Below are 26,417 nucleotides of genomic sequence, written 5' to 3'. Positions count from 1 at the left end.
TGCTGCGTGTCTGCGCCAGAAGCTGGTGTCTCTGCATCTGACTGCAGCTTCTCAGAAGCAGCTTGCATGCCCTGGAAAACATCCAAATCTTCAATTGCCACACAAGAAAACACATCAGCCAATTTACAGTTTCTTTTCAGTGTGACTGCTTTTTCAGACGGGTTCACAACAGTCATAGGTACCCATCTATCACCCCAAAGAGGCGAGACGAGACGACCCACCAAAACACCTCGTGGCATGGACTTGGAGCTGGTCGGCTCTACAACAACCGTGCTGCCTGGAGACATAGGTGAGTTTGCAGGGAGTCTGCCCCAAACCAAATGTTCATGTCTCGGCAGGAGTGTTACTGCTTGGGTGAGTTTAACAGTGCCTATTTTGTCAGGAACTTCACGCCCTTTCCATGACTCAACATTGGTGAACATAGACAAGAACTGCTCAACATCAGGATCAGGCTGATATCCATGTCTGGATGCAATGTCCCAATAGTCGCTGTCGCTCTTCATGACATGAATGATGTGCTTGATGACATTTGAACCCAAGATGAGGTCGTCACGCTGGCCAGGGACCACCAAGGTAGGTACAACACAATGAACACCATAAATCTTCATTTCTAACTCATGAAAACCCTCAGGTTGAGTTTGCAGACCTCCACAGCCAATCAAAACAACATTCTCTTCAGGGTACTGTCTCTCAGGCAAAACACCAGCAGAGCTGAGTTTCTCCACAGCGTGCTCACTGACGCTACACGCCATAGACCCAGAGTCCAACATACCTTTAAGCTCCACGCTGTTGTTGACGAGGACAGGAGCATAGAACAGCTCACTGAAGGCTTGAATTTTCTGAGAGGCTTGAATGACAATCTTGGTCCCTTTTGGAGCCTTTGCACAGCTGTTCTCATATAGCCAAGCAGGATCAGATGTGTCAGAGAGGGATTCAGTCAAATCACCCACACCGCCCCCCTCCAGGTGCAGGCGCTCTAGTTTAACTGCTGGTTCTGCCCACCAGCGCTGTTGTCGGGCTGAAAGTGGCGCTGGCTAGCCTGCTGTGGACAGTCCTTCTTCCAATGACCAGGAGACAAACACTTCAGGCACCTGTTCTCCTTCCTGCAGTGAGATAATGTAGAATGATTAGAAGCCCCACAAACTCTACACACCCTCTGGAGAGCGTGAGGTGCTGTGGCTCGAGAGCGAAAGTCTGTAGCAGGCACTTGTGTCTGTTGTGTGACTAGCCGATCTAACAAAGTCACCAAGCTCTTCATGCAGTCATTATTAACACAAGATGCAGCTGAGGGTACTGAAAGTGGCACAGACTGCATAGTAACATTAGGGACAGGTGCATTGTCAACCTTAGAAACTTGACACTGGGAATGGACTTTGTGTTCTACTGTACTTGGTCTAGTTGGTCTTATGACAGCAGCTCGAGTCTTCTTCTCCTGCATGTGTTCATCCAGTCTCTCTTGGATCTCACAAGCTGACCATTTCTCTGCAGACTTGTACTTGAAAACACTGGCAAGAGATTGGTCTGGGCAGTGTTTGATAAACATCATGCTAACTTCATGGCTTGGGTCATCAATGTTACGGCCTTGCCTTCTCAAACATTCATCTGCCACATCCACAGTTTTATTTAGCCTGATCCAATACTCCATGGCATCTTCACCTGGTGCAGGTAGTGTGTTATAAAAATCTGCCAGTGGCATGTTGGAGTATGTCAATTCGCTAAAGTGTTGTTTCAAAATGTCAAAAATCATGTGTGGGTCTGTAGTATGGTTGATAGAGGTGTTATTACGCAGCTTTATCCTCACTACATCCCCTGCCTTGCCCATAAGCCTCGCTAGAATTTCTTGTGATTGCTCATGAACAGGAATATGTCTTTTCTTTAAGTACAGAGTCATCAAATTTTCCCACTCATGAACAGTGAATCTGTCTGAGCCATCGCCCCTAAATATAGGAGGCTCCTTTGCATCTGACTGCATGACAAACTTGACATTGGATTGTGACATGTCTGAGGATTTGTCAGGAGTGTCTGTACTGATTGTGTTCCTGTCGTGCTGTAGCTGAGCTGCAATGGACTCACCTAGCTTTGCAGCTATCTGTGTGATGAGTGAGCCCAAGTCTGGGTCCTGCTCGACATGGCTTGGCCTGGCACGATCTACATATTGTGTTGAGGTAAGTTGTGGCATGTCTAGTGCACTGACTCTGTGCCCTGGTGTCCTGGTCTCTGAAGGCTGCCTGGCAAACCCCCTCCCCACACCAAACTGGAACTCAAAAGAGTCACGCCCAACATCATCACCTTCCCCCTCAACAAAAAATGTCTCACCGCCCTCTGCCATGGTACTTTCACTTCATACACACAAACAAAAAAAAAAATCTGGTAAAGATATCAAATCAGTCAGAGTGGTTAAATCAAAATAGCAGAAAAAAACAGATAACCACATCAATCAACAGTTTCAAAACAATAAATCAACCTCTAGGCGCTGTTATGTTGACACAGGCCATTTTCCACATCTTTCTTTCTTATGTTTTTTTTTTTTTTTTTTTTTTTGTCCTTTAATTTTTTTTCTCTGTCTCAGAATCTTAGTCCATGTAAATCCAAAAGAAACTGTCCGCTGGGCATAGTCCGTGGAAATACCTGAGTACCATGAAAGGTGAGTGACTGCAGCTTCCCTCGGTGGACGAGCTGACGTCGAACTTCTGACCAATCCTTGAAAGGTCACGGCACCATTGTAACGGGTGTGTATTGTCTCTGGCCTATGCACATCCGTTAACTTGTTTCTTGTGTGTGTTGTTTCTATCCTGCGTTGTGTTCTTGGGGGTGAGGGAAAGATGGACACAGGACTCAGGCTGCTGATCCACCGGACATTTATTCAACAGGCAATGGTGGCATCTGTATGAGAATCAAATGAAAGTGCATCTGTGACATGCGGTCTTGAGCTAGCTCACAGCAGGCCCCTGCTCTCAGTGGGGTCATCACCGACTGCGCTAACTATAAAGTTCACAATTATATTTAATAAAATACTGAAATAAAATGAAATAAAAAAATATATTAAAATGTTCCTTGTTGAGTTGTATCTGTACATGAACATAAATTCAACCAACAATCAACCAAGTCAATGGAAAAATGAAACCAGTAAACAGTGAAATACATCAGTATCCATACCTGTATGAGAATCAAATGAAAGTGCATCTGTGACATGCGGTCTTGAGCTAGCTCACAGCAGGCCCCTGTTAGCAGCACACACATACACACACGAAGAAAACAACGAAAAATAAACACTTGTGCCTGCAGTAGTTTTACAATGGCATAGCTGCGAAATTCACTTAGCAACACACACCACAACCGTTCACACTCTTCATTTATCATCCATACATGTATATTATTCCGTTTTTAATACCTTTTAATACATGTAAACATGACGAGAGAAATGAACACATACCTGCTCTCAGTGGGGTCATCACCGACTGAGAGCGGAGCAGTTCGCGGGTCAAGCAGACGACAAACTCTTAAAGAGACAGTACTGATTTAACGTCTCTGCAGACCAAACTACAAAATAAAGGTGAAAACAAATAAAATGGTTCCTTTCAAAATAAAATCAGGGTTTTGGTGAGATTTCAAAAGATAAAATTAAAGTACATTTCAACCTGGTTACATCTACAATCACTAGACAATATTTCTTACTGTCACTAGGTGTTAATTCAATAAAATCCATTTGCAAATGATCAAATGGCATAGAGGGTGGTGGGTGTGCATTTGTTGACCTATACCCACATTGTGTGTTGCACACACAAGACATTTTTGACAAAAATTCTGAGTAAATGTTGAAAATCCTTTTGTAAACCAATACCTGCTTATGTCTACCCACATCTGCCCCTTTGACGCATGGTCCTGACCATGTGTCAACTTGGCATAAGCAGGAAAAAGATGTTTAGGCAAACAAAGTTTACCATCCAGTCCATACCATACTCCATCTTTGACACATGCCTGTGCCTTCTCCCACTGAGCCTTCTCCTCTTTTATGGCTCTACCCTGTGTCTCCTGTAAATCAATTGTAGGGGTTACAACATCTTGAGAAACAGACACAAGTTGTGTGAGACAGCCTTGCCGCCCTCTTGGCAGCTGAATCCGCTCTCGCATTTCCCTGTGAAACCGGATCAGACTTGTTAGTATGTGCATCACATTTACAAATGACAATTTGTTTGGGTAACCAACAGCCTCCAGTAACTCAGCCACCTGCTGATGATGAGCCACTGGCTTACCCGCAGATGTAAGAAACTGCCTCTGTTTCCAAATTGCTCCAAAATCCAAAAGCATATCGGCTATCAGTATATTAACTGTTTTATCTATCGCATATTTACATGCTTCAGTCAAAGCCTTAAGTTCTGCTGCTTGTGCTAAATAGTTAGCTGGAAGTGACTCAGCTATTAAAGTCTCATGCTGTGTTACCACAGCATATCCTGCTAACACCTTGCCTGTGGCTGGATCACGTAAGGCTGATCCGTCAACAAACAACTCCAACTCTGCGTGGTGTATCCTGTAGATCCGACCTAGGAGAACAAAATTCATTAATAACTGTAAGGCAGTCATGCGGCTCCCCGTCACCTTCTGTAGGAAGAAGAGTAGCAGGGTTAAGCATGGTACATCGCTTCACCGTAATGTTAGGCATATCAAGCTATATGATAGCTATATGATATATGATATCTTAACCACCTGGCTGCTGACAGATGAGCCGTCTTCTGTTCCAACAAAATAAAATAAATAACATGTGGTACCAAAAGAGTCAAATCCTGGTATCCTACCAAATCCTGTGATGCCAGCACTGCTTTCTCTGCTGCGGCTAACGCTCTTAAACACAGCGGGAGGCCAGTCCCCACTATATCCAGTTTAGAAGAGAAATAAGCAACTGGTCTTGGTCTTCCTCCATGCTCTTTTATCAGTATGGTCATGAACCCATTTTTCTCATCCACCGTCTGTGTGAATGGTTTAGTCATGTCAGGCAGTCATAAAGTCAGAGTAGTCTTCAAGCCATTACGAATTAAACAAAGGCTTCTTCAGCTTCGTTCGTCCAAGTCACAGTCTGATGCGCAGTCAGGCCTTTATCATGTATCATTGCAGAGAGTGGAGCCTCAATTTCCGCATAATAAGGAATTCACTGTCTGCAATATGACGTCATTCCTAATAAGACATTATTTGTTCGTTTTTTTAGTGAGAGGTTTTGGAATATTTTGAATTGCAGCTATACGCTTGGGAGAGAGAGCCGTACCCTCAGCTGTGATCACATGTCCCAAAAAGGTCACTTTTGGTTGAACGAATTGTAATTTACTTAGACTCACCTTGTGACCATGCTAAATGTCTCAATTACTTTAATGTCCTCTAAACAAGTTTCTTTAGTTGCGGAACAAATCATCAAATCATCCACATACTGCAATAACGCACCTCCACCTGGAAAACACCAGACTGTCCAAGTTTTCTTTTAAGGCAGCATTATAAATTGTAGGACTTTCACAATACCCAATGGGTAATCGAGTCCACGTCCATGTCTTCCCCTTGAAAGAAAACGCAAACCAGTACTGTGATTCCTTATGCACTGGAACACTGAAAAAAGCATTTGCCAAAACAATAACAGAAAACCATTTACTTGTTGGTGGAACTTGTGATAAAATAGTATGTGGATTAGGTACATTTGGTACTCGAGCATGCACTGTTAAATTTACTGCCTGCAGGTCTTGAACAAACCTCCATTCTTCGGGCTGGCCAGCATCTCTACTTTTTCTAATTGAACAATGATCTCAGCCTCAAGCAATGACTCAAACACTAGTGTCATGCCTTGTATTACTTCTGGCTTCAAAAGATATTGTTCTTTACAGGGGCGGAAAGATAACTTTGATGTTACCTTTTAAGCACTGCCCCTTTGATCAATCTCTGTGGGAATAACGTGTACACTTCTGCACGCGTAAAGACGTATACTACAATGACACTTATACGCTTTTAAGGCCTGGATGGTAAAATACTCCTTCACTTCCTCTCCTCTGCCACCGGTGGTCTTTCCTACACTGCCCTATCCACTGCTGCATCTTCTCCTCCAGAACCTGCTCCTGTACATGTTCAGTGTCTCCTATCGGAATATGTGGTAACCTCAATTGGTAACCTGGTAGAATATTTGTTATACTTCATCAGGTAATACCACTCCTATAACACAATTGCTCTCATCCCAATAGATGTAATCTGTTTGCAGAATGTCGCTTTCTTGCTCTTTGTTTTTTTTTTTAACCTTTATTTTACCAGGCAAATTGCTTGAGATAAAAAAAATCTCTTTTACGAGCATGGCCTGGCCAAGAAAGCAGCAACAAGATAATATACACACAAAGAAGTGAGGACGAATATGAGAGAGAGAGAGAGAGAGAGAGAGAGAGAGAGAGAGAGAGAGAGAGAGAGAAAAGATGAATGACGTCCAGAGTTCTACAGTCCGGCAGGGATATGGGGGGAAGAGAAGGAGGACGGGAGGGCTGTGTGGTACAAGGGGAGGCTGTACCAGGGGATCCTGAAGGATCCCCTGTTAAACCACACTCTGAATCTGACCCTATAGAAAAATGAATCATGCAATTAAAAGTATTTATTTTTGAAATTTGTGTCACTGGTATAGATCTCTGCCTTTTAATGTGTGTGTGACAGTGGTGGTCCTGTCACTATGCCTCCAATTGATCATGTGCCCTGGCTACTTGGCCAAGGGGATGTCCCTTTGGGTGACTGGCAAGCGCGCGTGACTATTACCCGGGAGGTGTGGGTTCAATCCCCGCCCACAGTGGTGGTCCTGTCACTATGCCTCCAATTGATCATGTGCCCTGGCTACTTGGCCAAGGGGATGTCCCTTTGGGTGACTGGCAAGCGCGCGTGACTATTACCCGGGAGGTGTGGGTTCAATCCCCGCCCGGGCCCTCTTCACCTTGCCACATGTGCATTGTCTAGACATTTCTACACCCTCTTTACTTGCAGTTAAAAGTGAGTCCTAACACACACATAAGGTCCCAACCCTTATAGGACAACAAGATGAAAGGAGAAATTTTTTTTTTTTTTTTTTTTTTTTTTTAATTATTATTTTTCCCTCACTCATCTTTGGTTTAGTAATTAGCTCTTTCTCCATTATTACTAATTCTGTTGCCCCGGAATCTACCAAAAATGAAATTGGTTGGCCTGTGACCTTTAGTGTTAGCTTAGGCATCACTCATTATGCATCATGTGTAAACATTATGTATATGTGATTGGTAATGTTGTTAGCTAATTGATCTTACTCCTGTACATGAGGTGTTTGTGTCTATGTATTGGTGTTCTCACATGCTGTTGTAGACGTAGCGGCACTTGTCCTCGACCCCTCCTCCAGTCAGTCAACACTCTCGTAGTTGTCGCCTAGATGAGGACACTCTCTGGCCCAGTGTCCACATGCTCCACAATTGCAGCAACCATTGCCACGTCCTCGTCCTCTCAGCCAGCGGCCTCTGCTTCTTCCTCTGGGACCAGGCGTCATATGCATAGAGTCGAGTCATCATGAGTCTATCGATGATTTCTTCTTTCTCCACCTTGATCACTTGTGGGAGGTTTTGGCAACCTTCTTCATATCTGCCACTGTCCATTGTCTATACACGTCCTGGAAACTCCCATAGTCATTTGCCACTTCCACTAAAGGGAGTTATAATGTCCCATCAGAAGTGAAGGTCTGATGTCCTGCTTCTCCTTCATCACCACAGTATCTCTTCTTTATGCCCGTATCTTGTTGATACTGTCTTGTACGTCTTGCAGTATCTGGCTATCATTATTTGCTTGATTGTCCGGTGCAGGGGACTAGTCCATTGTGGTGGACCTCGACAGGTGGTACTTGCCCCTGAGTTTAGACTAGACCACGGGGGTGGGCCAGTCTGCTTGTGACTTAGTTGCTGTGGATGTCTCAAGTGCTGGTGGAGAAGGTCAAAAAGTCAGAGTTGATCCTGATTTTGAGGAACTTGTACCCGGAGCCGCTGGTGGTGTCTGGCTTGAGGAGCTGGAGGACACCTGTGGTATTTGTCTCAGATGTCGACTGCCTGTAGGTGGGGCCGAGTCCAAGTCCACGTCTCTAAATGTAACACACTGAACAAACACATTAGAGGCTGCTGTCCCTGCCTGTGACTGTCTTTCCCTATTTTTTTTTTTTATCAACTCATTCTTTCTCTTGCAATTTCCATTAGGGTTCTGTTAGTTGTTTTATACTAAAGCTTCCTCCAGCAGGAAACCCACATTCTGCAACCCAGACATCCAGTTGATTACAACTCTCAGTCCCATAATTCCGCAACATGTAACGTACATTTGGAGCACCTCTATCAGGTTCTGGTGCCTGGATAGGCGTGTTACTCAGTACTGCTCCTTTGTTGTTAGTGGTACCCCTCTAAGCGGTTTCTCTAGCGGTCCCTGACCTGCCCTAGTAGCCCCAGGCTAGAACCCCTAGTTTCTCTTAGGCCTATCTAAGCGGTTTCTCTAGCGGTCCCTGACCTGCCCTAGTAGCCCCAGGCTAGAACCCTTAGTTTTTTTCCTATAGGCAGTTTCTCTAGCGGTCCCTGACCTGCCCTAGTAGCCCCTGGCTAGAACCCGTTTTCTTTTTGAGGCCTCTTTAGGCAATTCCCTAGCGGTCCCTGACCTGCCCTAGTAGCCAAAGGCTGTGGAATCCCAAGGTGATTCGTCTTCTAGCGGTCCCTGACCTGTCCTAGTGCCCCAGGCTGACTAAATCCCTACACACAAGTCTTCCCTGATCATCCTACAGAACCGTAATTGACAACCATAATTTGTTGTTTATCAGTTCGACATTCTGAGAATCACAATGGAATACTGACCAGATAGACGCTTCCTATTTGCTTTCCACCAAGGTTTCCTGCCGTGAGTCGACCACGGCCTCAGTCCCTCCGGGTCCCACATCTCTACCCAGTTTTTCTTGGGGAGGTTTTGGGCGTGCACTCTTCCCGGTGGTCCTGAGTCCAATATCGACTCACGCCAAGGAAATCCCACTTCTGACACCAAATTGTAGTGGGAACTTTCAAAAACTGAGTACTCGCAAACAAGATGAACGTCTTGCCAGTTTATTCACTTGCAAGTGGACGTTCTCGAACAGCAACAGTTAAGTCACCAGTTGGAAAGATGCGCACTTTCTCTGACACAGAACTTGCTTATATACACCTCACATCACTTCAACACCTGTCAGTACATACGTCACTTCCTGACAGCTGTTCCCCCTAGATGGTCTGGCACCGTGCTGAGTGTAACAAAAACAGCCACGGGGGGTCGTAAAGTGTCACAACACTAAACATACATTTCAAGGTTTTACCATACATAGACTTGAACCCTTCTAACAGCTTTACATAGAATGTACAGAGAAAAGCTAAAATAGAATACAGACCATATAAGGAAAAACCTCCAAGAGTGTATTTTCCCAATACAATACCTCAAATATCTCAAATGAACATTTAATTTTCAGCTCTGCGCTTGATCTGGTGATGCAGCTCACAGATTCTACCATTGATTGATTTTCTCACATCTGCCTCTTTGGCCCCAGGAAACTGGTTCATGACAGCATCTGTGGAACAGAACAACAATTTAGTGATGGGCACATAGATGTACTGAATCTAGAATCAGTTTACTAAAAAGAGTTGTTAAAAAGATTTGGTCACTGAATCACTTGGTGCTTAGCGGGAAGAGCCTGCGAGTCCGACTTCCTGAACTGATACACGGCTGAACGGTGTCCTGTCCTAGTAGGCTATTTATTGGAGTACCAAAATGGCCGTTTGTCCTGTTCGTCGCACCGAGTTGCCGCACGAGTTTACCCGAGTAAGGAGAACAAATTTGATTGGTCGTTATCGAGCAAGCTTGGGGCGAGACAGAGCTTGGTGTGTGTGTGTGTCTGTGTCTCAGACGTTTGATTGACAGATCTGCTGATGAAATCGTGTACACGGTGATGTATAATCCGTGCGCCTGCATTATCCAATGCGGGGAAAAAAAACACTTTCACCACGAATTTACTCGAATTTTGGACAAAGTTTGGCCTACATTGTCTGATAGATGAGTTATTACACTAATTATATGACCCATAGCGGAATCAAATTCATTTTTCTTTTCCGTACACCTTTAACTGGTCTACTCGGCAAATTGGGCTGTGCAGTACATTCAGTGTTGCACTGTGACTGAACGAACGTGGCGTGCTTCAGTACAGTACCAGTATGTTCCCTGGGTCTCATTCATGAAATGTTAGTAAATATGTGTGTAGATTTGCACATAAAGGTTCACGCTACTAAAACTGTACTGCAGATTCATGAACGGTGCGATCAAAAAGCCTCTCATAGCCACAAATAATGCTCAGAACAGCATCAGACATCATCAACAGTACAAACAGGGTCCCAGCACATAACCAGGAGGCATCAAACATCTGTTAGCTTTGCCTGGTTTCTATTGAAAAGACACCAAAAGAACTCACCCACTCTCCTCTCCTCACTGCCTGCCAATGGCCGCTGAAACTGAATGTTTGTGCTGCCAGGAGGACGTGTGTTGTCAGTGCCTGGACCCTATGCTGGACGCGGAAAGTTGCTGCATAACGTATAACTGGAGGAGAGTGGGTGAGTTGTTTTGGTCTCTTTTCAATAGAAACCAGGCAAAGCTAACAGATGTTTGATGCCTTGTATTATGTGGCGGCTCGCGCAATTTGCAAACAAGCCACAACACAGAGTGTAAACAACATCATCCGGTTCAGCACCCTGGACAGCTGCAGGGCGGTTTCGGAACAGCAGTGTTTCCGTAAGGGGGGGGTTTTGGACCAGCGGTGTGTCGGAATGGAGGGCTGTCCCCGACTCATCCACCGACAGAAAACTCTCTTCTGTCTCTAGTCCACTCTCCTGCAGCCCATCACATAGCCTAGCAAGCTATAACGTAGCCTACTAGCTAACAGTTAGCTATGTTAACTGTAGATGCAAACCCCCTTTCAATGCGCTGCATCAGGTGCTTTTTTGGCACATAGGTTTCCTCCTACCACAATGTCATTAATACCAGTTTGTTCACACATTCATGTGACACGTCTAACCCTGCTGATCTCATCAGGCGGATTGGATGTGTAAAAGACAACCTATTTTATTGAGTGCTTCAGTGTTGTTTTTGGCAGGCATTTTAGATTTAGTCTTAGTCTTTTTGACGAAAATACTTATTAGTTTTAGTCAATTTTAGTCATTTCTATATGTGATAGTTTTAGTCTAGTTTTAGTCGACGAAAACTCAACAAGGTGTTCGTCTAGTTTTAGTCAGTTTTAGTAAAAAATAAATAAAAAGTCTTTTAACAAATTAATTCAATAAAGGAATGGTTTTACACATACACATGTTTCCACCCAATGGCAAATACTTTATGGTCTAAGGATTATGCATTAGCCTACACACAGATAAAGTGGTAACAGTAGCCTGGTGCATTCAGTTTTTTTTTCTACTGGATTATATTTAAAATACGTCCATATCTTCTGGTCGAGTGACGGCAGGTGTGTTGAGCAGAATGTGCGCTGCATGCCAGGTGGTGGTGTGACCACACAAGGATGGGATGCAGCAGCGTTGCAGATACTTGTTGATTTTTAATTGACAGGTTATATGCACAATAAGCAGAAATGTCGTGCATTTTGAACGTCTGACCATCCACCCGTTAGCGCCGCGGAGCGGCTGCACCGCGGTCACCGGAGCAGCTGATCACTGCCTGCTGCTCTCTGCCGCTCTAATCACAAGCACCGGGCGCACCGCGGGCCCGCGGCTCGTCTCAGCAGCGTTGTTCTACTTTTGACGGAGCCGTTGCTAAATCATGTGAAGCTTAGAGTAATGACAATCCATAATATGGAATTTAGAGGCAATCGCACAGCCCTACCACTAACATTTACGTCCGTTCTCGTCTCGTCAACGAAAACTCACACACGTCTCGTCATGTTTTCGTCATCAGAGAGCCATGTTTATCTCGTCACCGTCTCGTTATCGTCATGAAAAAAAGGGGCGTCAACGAAAATATTTCGTCATCGTTAACGAAAACAACACTGGAGTGCTTGCAGTTACAGCTATACGCAGGCTACCCGTAGATGTGTCTTCAGAGAACGTCGACTGCACCTTCACCGCTGGCAAACACTCTTTGCGTTGTACTAAAATGTTTGGGCCCTTATCTGCTGTGTTTTTTGTATTTCCAACACAATGTGACCCTGTTGCTGAGTGCTGTTTCGCTAGCAAGTTTGAGTCTAGCAGCAGAATGGCACATGACTAGAGAGAGCCAATCACACGTGTCAGTATCTAACTATTGGCTTTTGAAGGATGGTGTTGAAAAAACTATCTGGTAAATCTGGGCTTTTGTGGCAATTACAATACCAGCAATGTAACAGATTACAAAAATTTAATTAAATTATGCAATTTGTTACTCCCTAACTCAGAATAATATCATAACAGCAAATAAAAGGCTATTATTTTTGACTCTGCTGCATCAATTTTGATACTTATCCAACATGTGTCAGACAGTGGTAGAAAAATTTAATACTGATCATATATTGCAAGATATTAAGTATATTAATCTCTTCATAAGACACTGACAAATTATCTATTTGGTTGTTTACAGAACGTCTGACGACTTGTTAGAAGTTAGAAGCCCAATGAAGTGGGTGCAGTTAAAATGTACGTTAAATGAGTTATGGCTTACAATAATCATTTCTGTTCATACGGGCCATGACATGATTTTCTGTAGTGCACCTGAACTACTCTAAGGCAGTCAAGTTTATCTGTCTGTCTGTCCGTCCGTCCGTCTGTCTATCTGTCTATATCTACTTGGAGTTTTATTTGAGGATATTACTTTTTTTTCATCAACTTTTTTTCATTTTAATATTGCAAATCAAGGTCAGTAAAGTTACCATATGGTTCCTCCTGGTTATTATAAGGGTGACAAGAATGGCCAATAAAGCTACACCCCTAGAGAGAAACAAAGCTATAGCAAGAGATAGGGCAAATCACACTGCACGTCTTCTGCACAGTTTATTTATTTATTTATTTATTTATTTATTTACAAACTCTTACTCTTTCTACCCAGTTTTAGGAATGCAAGTTGGGAGACTGTCGAGTCAAGTCCTGTCACTTAGGCAACTGCTTCATGGTATTCGATGATGCATTGAGGCACAGGTGGACCTTGCAAATGCTGCTCCGTCATATCCAGCAAGAGGGGCTGACACCTACTCCAGCAGATTTCATAGTTTGCTTCATTATTATTCATTGTTGAACTTTGTTGTTCTTAATTTCATGCCATTTTTACAAAACCAAATTGGAATAACTTCCTTATGTGTCTTTTAATATCTTGAACATTAAACCAAATGTCGAGGCGGTCTGATCTATTCTTGTCAATAGAAACATAAAGCTCCGTGTTAAAAAGTCGACATTTTAAGCAGAAAATCAGAAACAGATTATAAATTTTAAAGGCCACCAACATAACATCATAAATGAAGCCAAGAGTTTGTTTTTGTTATTTTTTTTTTTTTTTTAGATTTTTATTATTATTATTATTATTATTATTTAAGTCAAAAAGGGCAGAATAACAAACATCTTGAGCTCATATCAGTCGGTAACAAATGGCCCACAGTCTCAATGAATGAAGCAGCAGCATTTATCAGCCACTGTAACCCCCTTTTCATTTTGATACATTTCCCTTTCATTACAGTTAACTGTCCCTGTTGACAACAGCTCCTAATACATGAGGAGTCTGTGTATTTTGTTATCCCTGTGAGGATCTTTTTTCATTTCACATTTTCAGATTCATAACTTGTCATTTGCGGCCCCTCTGTTCAGCAACGCGTGTAATATACTGTGCTGTTTATGGCGACATAGTAAAATAGAAAATGAAGGAAAAGTCGGTCGGATTACTGCTGGCCCAGAACAGAAAACAGATATTGTTCCACACTCGCTCGCTCCAAGAACACGATATTGTCATCTTTATGACTTCTCTCTCTGTGTGTCTCTCTACAATAAACAAAAGAAGTATGGCCTTCATTACCAGAGAATCCCAGGTTCAATTTCCTCAGAGGAGAAAGGATACGTGTATGAAAATTTCCTGCTGGAGTCGGTTGTTAAACTGACTGTGAAATGGGTTCCTGAACATGGCGGCGTCCGGCGAGTTCTGTGTTACAAACTGAGTGGGCAGCTCTTCTAAAAGCCACCTACGATCTTAACACCAACCCTTGGGTCAAAGATCTTTTACTGTAGCTCCGCTGCAATCTAGTTGTCAATCCACCGCTGCCTCATGCCAAGTATAGCTCTACTTCTCCCTCTCCTTTCTCTCTCTCCTTTTTAAGTGCTTGTAATGGCCCTCTCTATATATAAACAAATGTGTCAGCTCATTATCTCAATTTTATTTTGTTATCGTCACAAGCTGTTGCGAATAGATGCATAGATACTAATGCTGCAGCGCTACCGCTTTACAAAAGGAAGAAATCTCGTAGCGGACTAAAGCGACTGTTCTGAGGAAAAGAAGAAAAAGAAGAAAAAAAATGAAGCATCGACCACCAGGCAGGAGGAGAATTATCCATAGGGGCACTGCTTTGCACTGCATGGGGTCATGTGGAGCCAGTGGTTGGAAACAGCAAAGGATAACAGTGAGGAAATTACTGCTGGGCGTGAAAAAAGTGTCGAAATGAGACAGAGACTGTGAGGAGGAAGAAGGAGGGTGGGGGGGGGGTAGGGATCAATAAAGTAATCTTCACTCATAGGCATAGCACAGGCCCAGCGCTCAGGATTACTCAGTATGGGGCCATTACATGGAGAGGCCAGGAAAGCAATTATGAGTCTTGGGAGGAATTGACAACGAGATCCCCACAGGGAGAAATGATAGCAGCTAAAAAGATGGGAAAGGGAGCATTGGTGTGTAAGTGTGTGTTAGCGTGTGTGTGAGCATGATGGAGCGACCCAGAGAGGAAATATCATTAACTTGCCCTCCCTTCCCTTCACCCCCCGACGCAATAACCCCTTGCCCCTCTGAGCCTTTTATGCTGTCTCCTCATATGATGTAACATTCAAACTACACAGAAAGCTTTCCACCTAGTGTTCACACTGGGAATTGGAGCACTTCATCTGCTTCTCTCTCTCACACACACACACACACACACACACACACACACACACACACACACACACACACACACACTCTGTCTCTCGCTTTCTTACTGTAAGTAAGATTGAACTACTGGGGGGACGTCATAAATACATTAGAACCCCCTGGTTGAAGTCATGAAACCAAAATCTAACAATGAAATTTCATGGTTTCTATTACATAAGTTGCCATTTGTTGAAAATTTCATATACTGCGACCAGGCAGAATATGAGAGTACACACCTCACCAAACTACTGGAGGAACAAATGTTAGTGTGCAGCAGTGTGCTAGGCTGTTCATGTTTATACCAGGAGTGTAGGTTCGATCTCACCACTGAACCCCTCCAACACAAACAGGACTGTTTAATCCTGGATGGTTTCAAACAAGGACGGCTCTCCATTCCGACACCCCGTTGTTCCGACACCCCCCCCACTCCGAAACACCGCTATTCCGAACGTCCGCCCGAAACACTGCTGTAAAGATAAAAAATAATTACGTGATCAAGAGTGAAATAATAAAACTAATAAAACTATACAAAAGAAGAAAAAAAAGGTAAAAACCGGTCAAATTAATAAAAATTAATTATGCACATGATGCCTTTGACCCCAAAACGGAAAAAAGGATCAATGCACACTGCACAGCCTCCGTTTCCTTTCTGATTGCATCCGTCTGTCCGTTCGAAGTGGGGGGGTTTCGGAATGGAGGGTTTTCCCCAATAGCCTTTTCGGAATAGCGGGGTCTAAAATAGAAAACTCCGCTATTACGATGAATGGAAGTCTATTTTCGGAAAGGCGGGGTGTAACAGTTTCAAACATGATCTGTATATTAAAGCAGAAGTAAGTGGTCCGGTCGCTTTCGCTAATGCTGCGTTCCAGGCAGGCTTTTGAAATCGTAAATTACAGCTTCAAGTCACAACTTACGACTTTGTAGCGTTCCAGGCAACCCACTCGTGTTTTTCCGACCTGTTTTACCGGTGAAAGTCACTATAACGGCCACTCGTAACTTCCGACCGGTGAACTCGTACCAGATCGAACTGGTACGACTTCACGGTCGGAAAAATACGAGTTTCCTTGAACGCACCATAACAGTCCTCGTCCCTACGTCGCCACATTCACGGCGTCCCTTGGCTGCACACACAGCCCTGCATGCCGTTCTCTCTCCTCATTGGATAAAAACTGTAGGATACGATAAATGTTTTCTCCTCGACTAAGAGCAGAGCAGAGTGACTGACAGACCCGTGTTTCAGACCAAACACTCTATGTAAGTGATTGCTGTCGGAAGATATAACTATTTAAGACTTATATTAACACAAATATATCACTTACTTCTGCTTTAAGATCTAATTTGTATACAGGTGCATCACAAATTATATGATGGACGTCATGATATTGTAGCTACTTAACCAGAATAACACCCTGTTTACATCTGGCATTAACATGCATTTTCGGTGATCAGACTGCAATCGGATAGTGCTTGACCACATGAAAGTATGGGTGTAAAGCACCAAAGACACATTGACGACTGATTGTGATCCGATCGGCCAAACCACCTCCAAAGGTGGTCAGGGATGCATAGTGACCACATTTAAAGGGCATTTCCAGTTGTGATCAATGTCTACCTCAGATATCAGGTCACCTATGGTGGTTAAATAACCTATGATCAGTTAATTTCATACCATTCATACTCCCAACTGCAGCATGTGGATGTTTATATTCGTTTTTGTTCAAGAATCTATTGTTTTTTCAATGTTCATTAATGGGCTCCGGACTAATTTTAAAATTGTTTTGTGGTCGCAAGTAACGCCCTTTTGACCATCATTTAAATTTTTTAATTCACTTTACAATTAAATGAAATCAAAATTAGGACTTACCGCGGCTTCCACATTGTTCCTTTCGTGTCAGACATCTGTTGACATTTTACAATACAATCCATAGACTTTCATTAGTGTTAACTCTTCTCTGCCTGACTTTCTGTCCTGCATTTAAATGTTACTCTCCCAACCTGATCAGCATCTCTTTGCTTTTTCACTTTTGTGTTCCCTCCATGATTTATGATCTGATTATTAACATTTTTTCTCCCTCATTCCTTGCCCTGAATATCTACATTTCCTAGTATCTACAGTACTATCAGCCTCACTTTCCCTCACTACCCATACCTGACTCTTGCTCTTTTAGCCATTTGCTAGAACAGATACTCTCTTTCTTTCTCTTGACTGCATTTTCAACCTTTACTTTCTTGTGTTCAAACGTTTCTTCTGCTGCACACATATGATGTCCTCCCTGTCACACTTTTGTTATTATTCTGTGCTCGCTTGCAATCACATTTTCATGTTTTTCTTCTTTTCTTTCTATCCACCTTCCCATTGTCACCTTCTCCTGATCTCTCCAATGATTCCCAATCCCTTTTTTCTTCTCTTTCTACACAATGGAGGAGCTCCATTGTTTGACTGTGCCCTCCGTCTATTTTTCTTACCTGTGAAGCAGCTAATCCATGTGGTGAAAAGGGTGTGTGTGTGTGTGTGTGTGTGTGTGTGTGTGTGTGTGTGTGTGTGTGTGTGTGTGTGGTAGTTAGTGTGTGTCCATTTGTGTATGTGTGTGTGTTGGATGTGTGTGTATGGTGAGTGTGTGTCCATGTGTGTGTGTGTGTGTGTGTGTGAGTGAGTGAGTGAGTGAGAGAGAGAGAGAGACTATCATAACCAACAAGGGACATGTCTGAACAGACATCAATCGGCTTTTTAATTAAAATTACATTAATCATCATAAGTTCATGCTTTTTTGGTTGTTGTTTTTTTTTGGTTTCATTCATCCTCTGTTCTCGTCTGCTTCCAGCTGAGTTATTGTTAAGTTAGAACCCCATTAAGACACAGGACTAACAGCAACATTCCTCCTTATAGACTCGGGAGACTTCTCAAGTTCATTTTTAAGTCTTTCAGACTTTAGGGCTGTCCCATTTACAGTCAAGTTCATTGGGCTGTTAAAGATAATTTATCCTTTTTTGCACACTTGCCATAAGTCCACAATTGTATGGACTTGTGTGACTTTGTTGTGACACACAGAAACATTCAAAAGACAATGATGAATTCAAAATATGTTTAAAGGGGAGCGAGCAAATGGAGTCAAACATGCAAAATCTAAATTCAAGTAACATGAGTGCTTGTCATATGCCTCTCTATCACCTTACCTTGCAGTCTCAGACACAGTAGTAACCTCAAGTGCCAGGTAACATCAATTAACTCTGTGAGGATTCAGGGCTTAGTTCAAAGGGGGGGCATTAGCCTAATCTCAGTGTCCCCCCTGGACCCGGAGCCCCCAGCCCTCACAGACTTAATTGACAATCAGTGATTGAGTGGTAGAGGCTGCAAGGGCTTGAAATTCTCAGTATTGTGGAGTCAAGATTCATCCTGTTAAGGTTATTACTCAGAAAACTGAAGGACCAACTGTTGGTACCTGTCAAATAATCACCTAAGTTGTTATGGAATATTTAAAGGGATAGTTCACCCTAGAATGATATTTCGCTCATTATCTACTCACCCTCATGTTGACTAAGGGCTGGAAGAATTTTCAGAGTCCACCGTCCCTTCTCTGAGTTACAGGGGGTCTTGGCGTAGCAGTGCATTTCAATGCAACGGTTGCAAAGGGACACCAGAGCTCTTCGTAAAAAAACACACACAAAAAAACATCCAAATACCTCCATGATGCTCGTATGTAATGTCCGTCTTGTGCTGAAGCCCCAAATTGCGTAATTGTCCCGAAAAAAATTAAATAAGTCTATATTTTAAGCTTGTTTGTAGCGGTTTGAAGCTCCTCTTCCTGGTCCGTCCAAATCTCGCGTGATTCGCAGTAACCGCACTGACGCCGGCGCAAATCACAAAATTCTTCCAGCCCTTAGTCAACATGAGGGTGAGTAGATAATGAGCGAAATATCATTCTAGGGTGAACTATCCCTTTAAAGAAATAGTTGATGAATAAATGTATTGTGTGTAATGTAACCTATTGTCTTCCTCCGATGCCATGTATTTATGTACCATACTAAATGCTTGTAATGTTATAACCTATATGTAGTGTCACAGAAATGTGGGAAATTCCCTCGGGCAAAGTCTGCAGAGCTGCAGTTTTTTTGGAAAGTCTTCATTAAAGCTTCAGTTAGTAACAATTATTCAGTCATATTTGCTGGAACTGTCACTATATTCTGATAGTCGGACATTAAATGGGTAATTTAGGACAAAATCCAACTCCTCTGGCTCCACCTATACAGCCTATAATCGTATTTGCCGAAATCCACCGCAACAGAAGATTCTCCACCAGTCAGGTAGAGGGAGCAGGAGGAGCAGCCAATCGCAGCGCGTACACTCGTACTGCTTTGTGTGTGCGCCTGCATGTGTGTCTGTGTATTGTCTTGAAGTTTCTGACCAAGTCGCGGAGTTTACTTTCACTTTCGTCAACTTACCAACTGTAGCTTTAAGATCTCAAAAATGACAATTGACAATTTCATAATGGGACAACGCTAAGCCCTCATACATGGGAGATTGAGCTCCAGAGATGGAGCCATATGAGCTGGATATAGTGCAGTCACTTGACTGGCAATGTGACCTAGTGGCCAGTGGTGGTATTACAGCCTAATGATATCACAAAGCCACATACTGTAGACCACCACTGGGGACAGCTCTCCATTCCGACACACCTCCACTTCGACACCCCGCTGTTCCGAAATACCCCCACTTCGAAACACCGCTGTTCCGACACAGTCCGCCCCGCAGCTGTCCAATGTCCAAGGTGCTGAACCGCGTGACGTTGTTTACACTCTGTGTTGTGGCTTGTCTGTGAAACGTGCGCTGCTCAGAGACTGGGCAGATCTGTCCCACTTGCTTTCTACCCGACTCCGTTGTTGGAGATCTCCCACACAGTAAAAGAAATACACACCCCCCCCCCCCCCCCCCTGCGCCACTCGAGCGTGGCTGAACCCGGCTTGAGCTCACAGGGGCGCAAGGCTGCTGCAGCCGCCGCTCGTGCTGACAGCTGACTGAGGGAGATGCTTTGGTTGGGCTTAGGCAATGAAGAAAGGAGTTGGTTAAGTTTAGTAAAAAGACCAGGTAGAGGCTAGACAGGCTAGAAGCATAATGAACATTATAAGTCATTAATATGAAGTATTTGCTTGTTTTGCAGTTAATTATGCACATGATCCGTTTGACCCCAAAAAGGAAAAAAAGGATCAATGCGCACTGCGCACTGGGGGTTTCCCCCAATAGCCTTTTCGGAATAGCGGGGTCTTTAGAAAAAATAGAAAACCCCGCTATTACGATGAATGGAAGTCTATTGTCGGAAAGGCGGGGCTTCGGAAAGGCGGGGTGTAACCACCACCACTATAAAGAATATCTCAGAAAAAACTGTTGACAGGATGCGTCAAATGAGACCCAAGCTCTCTTATCCCATCAAGGCTTCACAGTTGTTATACTCTACCTAGAAAAGTGACAATAATTAATTTTAGTGACATCGTTGCACTGTAAAAGCTGCAGGAGTGAGAACAGGCTCTCCAGCCACTTGGTTTTGAATGTTAATAGACTGAGCAAGAAGTTACCCACCCCTCAGACTTGTGAACGCCATCGGCACCTTGGTCTGCCATCCACAGGAAGCTGTGTAAAATACTGATAAAGTGACAAAACTCCCGTCACTTGAAGCTGTGTCAGAACTGGAATTATGAACATGAAGAAACTCTGGAGGGTGTGGAATTACACAGATATGAGCTGACCAGACCTTCCTGTGATGTGGCTCCTCATATCTTCTCTGCTCTGATCCAGCTGCTGCTGCTCTGGCTCGTTTAAAAACCACGTGACCAACCTGTGCTCCATCTTTGCCTAGCATATTTTGTCCTCCACTTTGCAGGATCGTAAAAGATCCACATACATCATATAGGCCTATAATAGCTGAATATGTGAGTGTGTATGTGTGTGTTCATGGACTATAAGTGTGTCCACAGCTGGCTCCACGCCTCTGAGTGAGACATGTTTGATGTGGTCTTTGGGAATTGCCACAGAGACGCAGCAGCAACGTACAGAATGCGTGTCATTTGGAGGTCACATTACAAAGTCGCCATGGGAGATGGATCACCGAGGCTCCGCGGATACACTTGCTGGCCGCGCCATACCCTCACACACATGGGAGAGGTGTGCAGGCAGCGCATGTTGGGAACACGCCGACCGGTGCGGAATAACAGCAGTAAACCTACGTGTCTCTGGAGGCTCACATGATGCATGCAGCTCACACACACACAGTACAGCGGTGATCCCTCTCCACTGTGTGTTTGAGTAATGTATTCCGCTGTGGTGAGGTGGTGAGTGTACACATTTGGGTAATTGCGTTCTCCTTCTGCTGCCTGCTCCCCACAGGGAAGACCATGGTAATAAACAGTAGTTTTTTAGGAAATATGTTTGACGCTTCAAGGAGCATTAAATACAAAACACGCACAAAAACACTGCAGAGTTGTTCCAGTTGGAATGAAGATGTTTTTTATACTATACTTTAAAAAACAAAGTATACCCCTGAGGCCTCATATTTTGTACTTTCTCTTGTTCAGTGTAAAGTTACATGCATAAGAAAATAAAAAATCATAATAACGTAGTTTTACCACTCCTCTTGGTGGAGCAGAAATATGGCAAGAATGGTTCACTTTGTGATCTTGCATGCCAACATTTCACATAGCTGTTATGACTCAAACAACACTTATAATGTTTAAATGTGAGACCATAAAGTACTTGATTTTGATAATTTCATGCCGGTATCGGGCATATTGGTACAATACCTGGAAGCCATCTTGAAAAATGGCGGCCATATTACATTTTTTGAGTGGCCAGCACCTTTTTTCCAAAAGAGTGACCGTTAGAGAATATTTCAATCAGGACATACTATTAAGAATGGAATATGACAGGTTGTGAGGCAGAAAGACATTCATTGTGTACAAATAACTTTGACGGTTAGGCCCCGGGGAGTAGATCAGCTTAGAGGACGGATCGATGGTGGTAGGGATGACGCCTCTTGACATGGAAGCCTCTGGATGAAGATGGAGATGACCTGGATTTTGATGGAGGAGGTGAAGGGGAGGAAGTGGGGTTGAGAATTTTTATGTGCTGGATGACAGTAGAGAGAGAGCACTTTTAAACGTGACAGCTGTAAACTGTTTGGAAAAGGAGAGAAGGTGGCGGATTGTGATTGGATTAAGACAAGTGATGATGGGTGGATCAAGAGGGAAGAGGGAGAGATGAAATAAGACTCAATGAGCATGCTTGAAGAGATAGTCTTCCTGACTGAACCTTCGCTAAGCTTCATTTGTACACAAATTTCATGCTTGTCAAGGTATCACCAAGTGAATGATAATGCCATTAATCTGCTGCACTATCTAGTGCGACTGACTGAGTGATCCACTTCTGCAAGGTTTTTAAAAGGTGGATCCAGGTCAAGGTGGGTGGGGCTTAGGGCATGATAGAGAATAGGTGGTTGGCAGTTGGTCGTGACTGCAGTTGGGGGGCAGCAAGTGATATGCTGTTTGGAAAAAGCTATTTAAAAAAGCCTAAAATTTGTGCAGTCTAAGGCTGTACAACCACATCGGAAGGTATAAGTTACAAAAACCCTGATTGTTGATTTTAAGGCTCAGTTTCTGATACAGGCTATGTGCATTTCTATGTTAATAGCTAGATAGAACCTAGACCTGCTTTATAATCAAAAAAGACATGGACATCTACCTTTATACAATATGGGACCAATACGTTAATGTTCTTTCAAGTCATTGAATTAATTTAATAAAAGTCACAATGGTGGATTTATTTATTTTCCGATCTTTTTTAGAGCAGGGTTAGATAGAAGTAAGAATCTTTATGATGATAACTGTCTTGTCGATGAGTTCCACATTTTGTTTGAGTCAAAGAATACAAATATAATGAATTTCGGGTTTAAAAGAATATCTGCAAAATTATTGTGTAACTGCAGTGCCCATCTATGTTGAAACTTCTAGCTGATAAACTGAAAGTTAATTGTAAGTTAGGTACCTTTTTGAAGAGCATCCTTCCTTTGTTTAGGTGATATTTCTGTTATTTCTGATTATCAGAGCATGTACAGCCTTGCCACTTGCTATGTTTGACTATTGATATTGTTTCTTTTTTTGTGTTCCATACAATGACTGTGGTCGTGAGTTCAATAAAAGTGAAGTGAAGTGAAGAAAAACCTAATTTCACTCACTTCCCCCTCCATCTGTGTGCCTGAAAGCTGGTGGTGCGAAAACTCAAACATGGCCACATGCAACCACTCCCACACTGCCCACTTCATTGAGAAGATTTTCATTCACACTATTAAAAAAATTGTCTATTTTTAACCCAGGGATTAATTCCAAATGAAGCGATTGATAATCCCTCAATTACAGTCATGTCCGTTCCCCAGTGGGCCGACACCGTGCCTGGGCAGCGTACTGTAATTACCCATTCAGCTTGACTTGGTAGGGGGTATATGGGTCACAACAGAGCCCCAGGCACACTATTATGCATATGCATTACTGTTATCACAGCGTGGGTCAGGAACCAAAGGTGGGCAGCAGGGAGATTAGAACGTGGCATCATATTACTCTAAAGATACTGGTATCGGGAGCTGCTGTGTGAGGTTGGAGTGGCAAATCCTAGATGGAAAAACGGGGGAGCTGAGGCTGCTCCCACATCCCTGCAACAGCCCAGCTAAATCCTCAATATGTCATGAATAAAAATATGAGAAACACTCGACTGGTTTTATCTCGCAGGTGAGAGGTCTGCTTTTTCAGCCAACTGTGTGTGTGTGTGTGTGTGCGTGTGTGTGTCTGTGTGAACACGAAGGTAGTAGGGAAATGCTTTATTAGCCAATAGCAGCCAGCAAGCTGCTGTTCAGATGTTATCAGTTGAACATCCCCCAGGAAATCAAAGATCTCCTCTCAGACACAGGGTGATGCTGGAGTTAGCAGACTGTCATTCCATTTCAAAAGCTTCACCTCCTGTCGCTTCCATGTTCCTCATGGTGGTTTCAGTTTCTCGGAAGACTTCGGGACGTGTGTGCACACAATTTGATGTCATTCACACATCCACACAATCCCGAAGACTCGTGATGGCCAGCTATTCTTTTCATGAAGTGCTGCTCTTTTTTTCCCTGCAAACACACTGTGGTGATTGTGGCCCAATGGCTCAATTTTAACTTAATCTACCTGCACCACACGTTTCTGAAAGGAGTCTGTCTCATCCAGATGTGACTTTACATACTTAGAGGTTCCAGGTTCTGCCAAGCAATTGATAGTTCTACCATTGTTGTTGGTGACATCTCATGAGTGGTTGTGAGCATTTATTTATCTGCCTTTAAAGGGAACTCTGCAAGATTTCTACCTCATTCACTACAGAGGGATCAAACTTGAGACCTGAGACAAGGTGCTTCTGCATCTCCTTGCAGATATTGTCTCCTCTTTTGGGATCATCACAGGGAGACAATGTAGTGGTAAGTACATTGCTTTTCAGTGTGAAATCTGACGTTATGTAGTGGCATGTGTGGTCATCATATAACTGACCATCTGGTAGTCATCAGTCCACATGTCTGTGGACCTTTTATTTCAGCAACAATCGCCTCTCCTTTTTGTTGTTGCCTGGCATTAGCCGGTAATGGCCTTGGTAACAAGTCAGAAAACGATAACTGTCGGCTTGCACCAGCAGCATAACCACTGGTGCTGACTTTGACACTGACGTCATCAACATGGCCTTATAAATAAGACGTGCCTGATCTGCTTTTGATAGTTATTAACTATATAACTTGGGTTAGGGTTATCGGAAAAAAAAAAAAAAAAAAAAAGCTAATTGACAAGTCAATTTGTGCCACTTCATGGAGGTGACTTTACTTTTTAAATCTAATAAACACTAGACTTGTAGTTCTTGAGACCGGTCTTGGTCTCAAGACCACTTTTTTGTGGTGTTGGTCTTGTCTCGGTCTCAACAGTGTTTGGTCTCGGTCTTGTCTCAGTCTCGGGTCTTTCAGTCTCGCAATGTCTCGGACTGGCAGAATGGTCTCGAAGGGATTTGGCCTACAATATCCAGGCAGGCATGCTTTTTTTTTTTTTTAAAGTATATTTTTCGGCTTTTTTGCCTTTATTTGATAGTGATGACAGTAGAGATAGACAGGAAATGGGGAGGCAGAGAGAGGGGGAATGACACGCAGGAAAGGTCTGCCCGATGCGGGATTCGAACCGGGGACGCCTGCGGCGAGGACTGTAGCCTCTACATGGGGCGGCCGCTCTACCCACTGCGCCACGCACCGCCCCGGGCATGCTTTTTTTTTGAATATCATTATTTATGCTCCCCCTTCATGTGGTACCAAAAATGCATTTTGTGACACAGTCGTGTTGGCACTCGTCCTCTTGCATTCTACAACTCATGCATAATAGCAATAGCAAAATGTGGTGTAACTAGTTGGTTTTTTTTGGTCTCATTCTCGGTCTCGGTCTTGAGCTCAACTAGGCCCTCATTTATTAAACTTGCGTACACCAAAAAAATGGGGGTACACCAAATTCACCGCAAGGATCGGCATTTATTAATCTGAGCGTGAGCGTATGGTACGCACAAATCTCACGCCAGCTCTGACCAGGTGTACGCACATTTGGAACCAGCGTAGAACATGCAGGAAAGAGTGCTGCTGTGTGCTGTGCTGTGTTTTTCTTTTCTTTTTTTTTTCCCTGTCAGCGGGAGATCGAGCCGGTGTTTCACATCCCTCCATCAGCCGAACCATGCCAGCGGTACTGATGGTCATAAAGTAAGCAGTAATATGCCTATGATTTCTCCTCAGTCACTTGTGTTTAGTAAACTGCAGGAGCATTTCATGAGATCGCTGGGTTTCCTGACGTGGTCGGTGACACGTGCGTCTGCAGCCTCCATCCACCGGGATGACACTTATCAATCACAAAATCTATCAATCTATCAATGTCCAGATATTTAATGTTGCCGCCCTCTCCCTGTTCAACGCGGTAATGCCAGTAAAGTCCCTCTTCTTGGCCGTCTTCCGTGTCTCCATGTCGTAAAAGGGGCAGGGCGACGCATCTAAAGCAGGAATATATTGGGGCATGACATTTAAATTACGCTCGTTTTCAGCCGCCGGATTTATCAACACCACGCCGGTTCTACGCCGAAATCAGCAGCGTACACACTTTTAGTAAATCACACGTGAGACTTGCCGTACACTGATATTTACACCAGAATCTACACCAGATCCTGCGCAAGTTTGATAAATGAGGGCCCTAGTCTT

Source organism: Trachurus japonicus, chromosome 17 (assembly GCF_045865225.1).
Source record: "Trachurus japonicus isolate A0001 chromosome 17, Traja_1.0".
Taxonomy (NCBI): Eukaryota; Metazoa; Chordata; class Actinopteri; order Carangiformes; family Carangidae; genus Trachurus; species Trachurus japonicus.
This window is presented reverse-complemented; position numbering follows the sequence as displayed.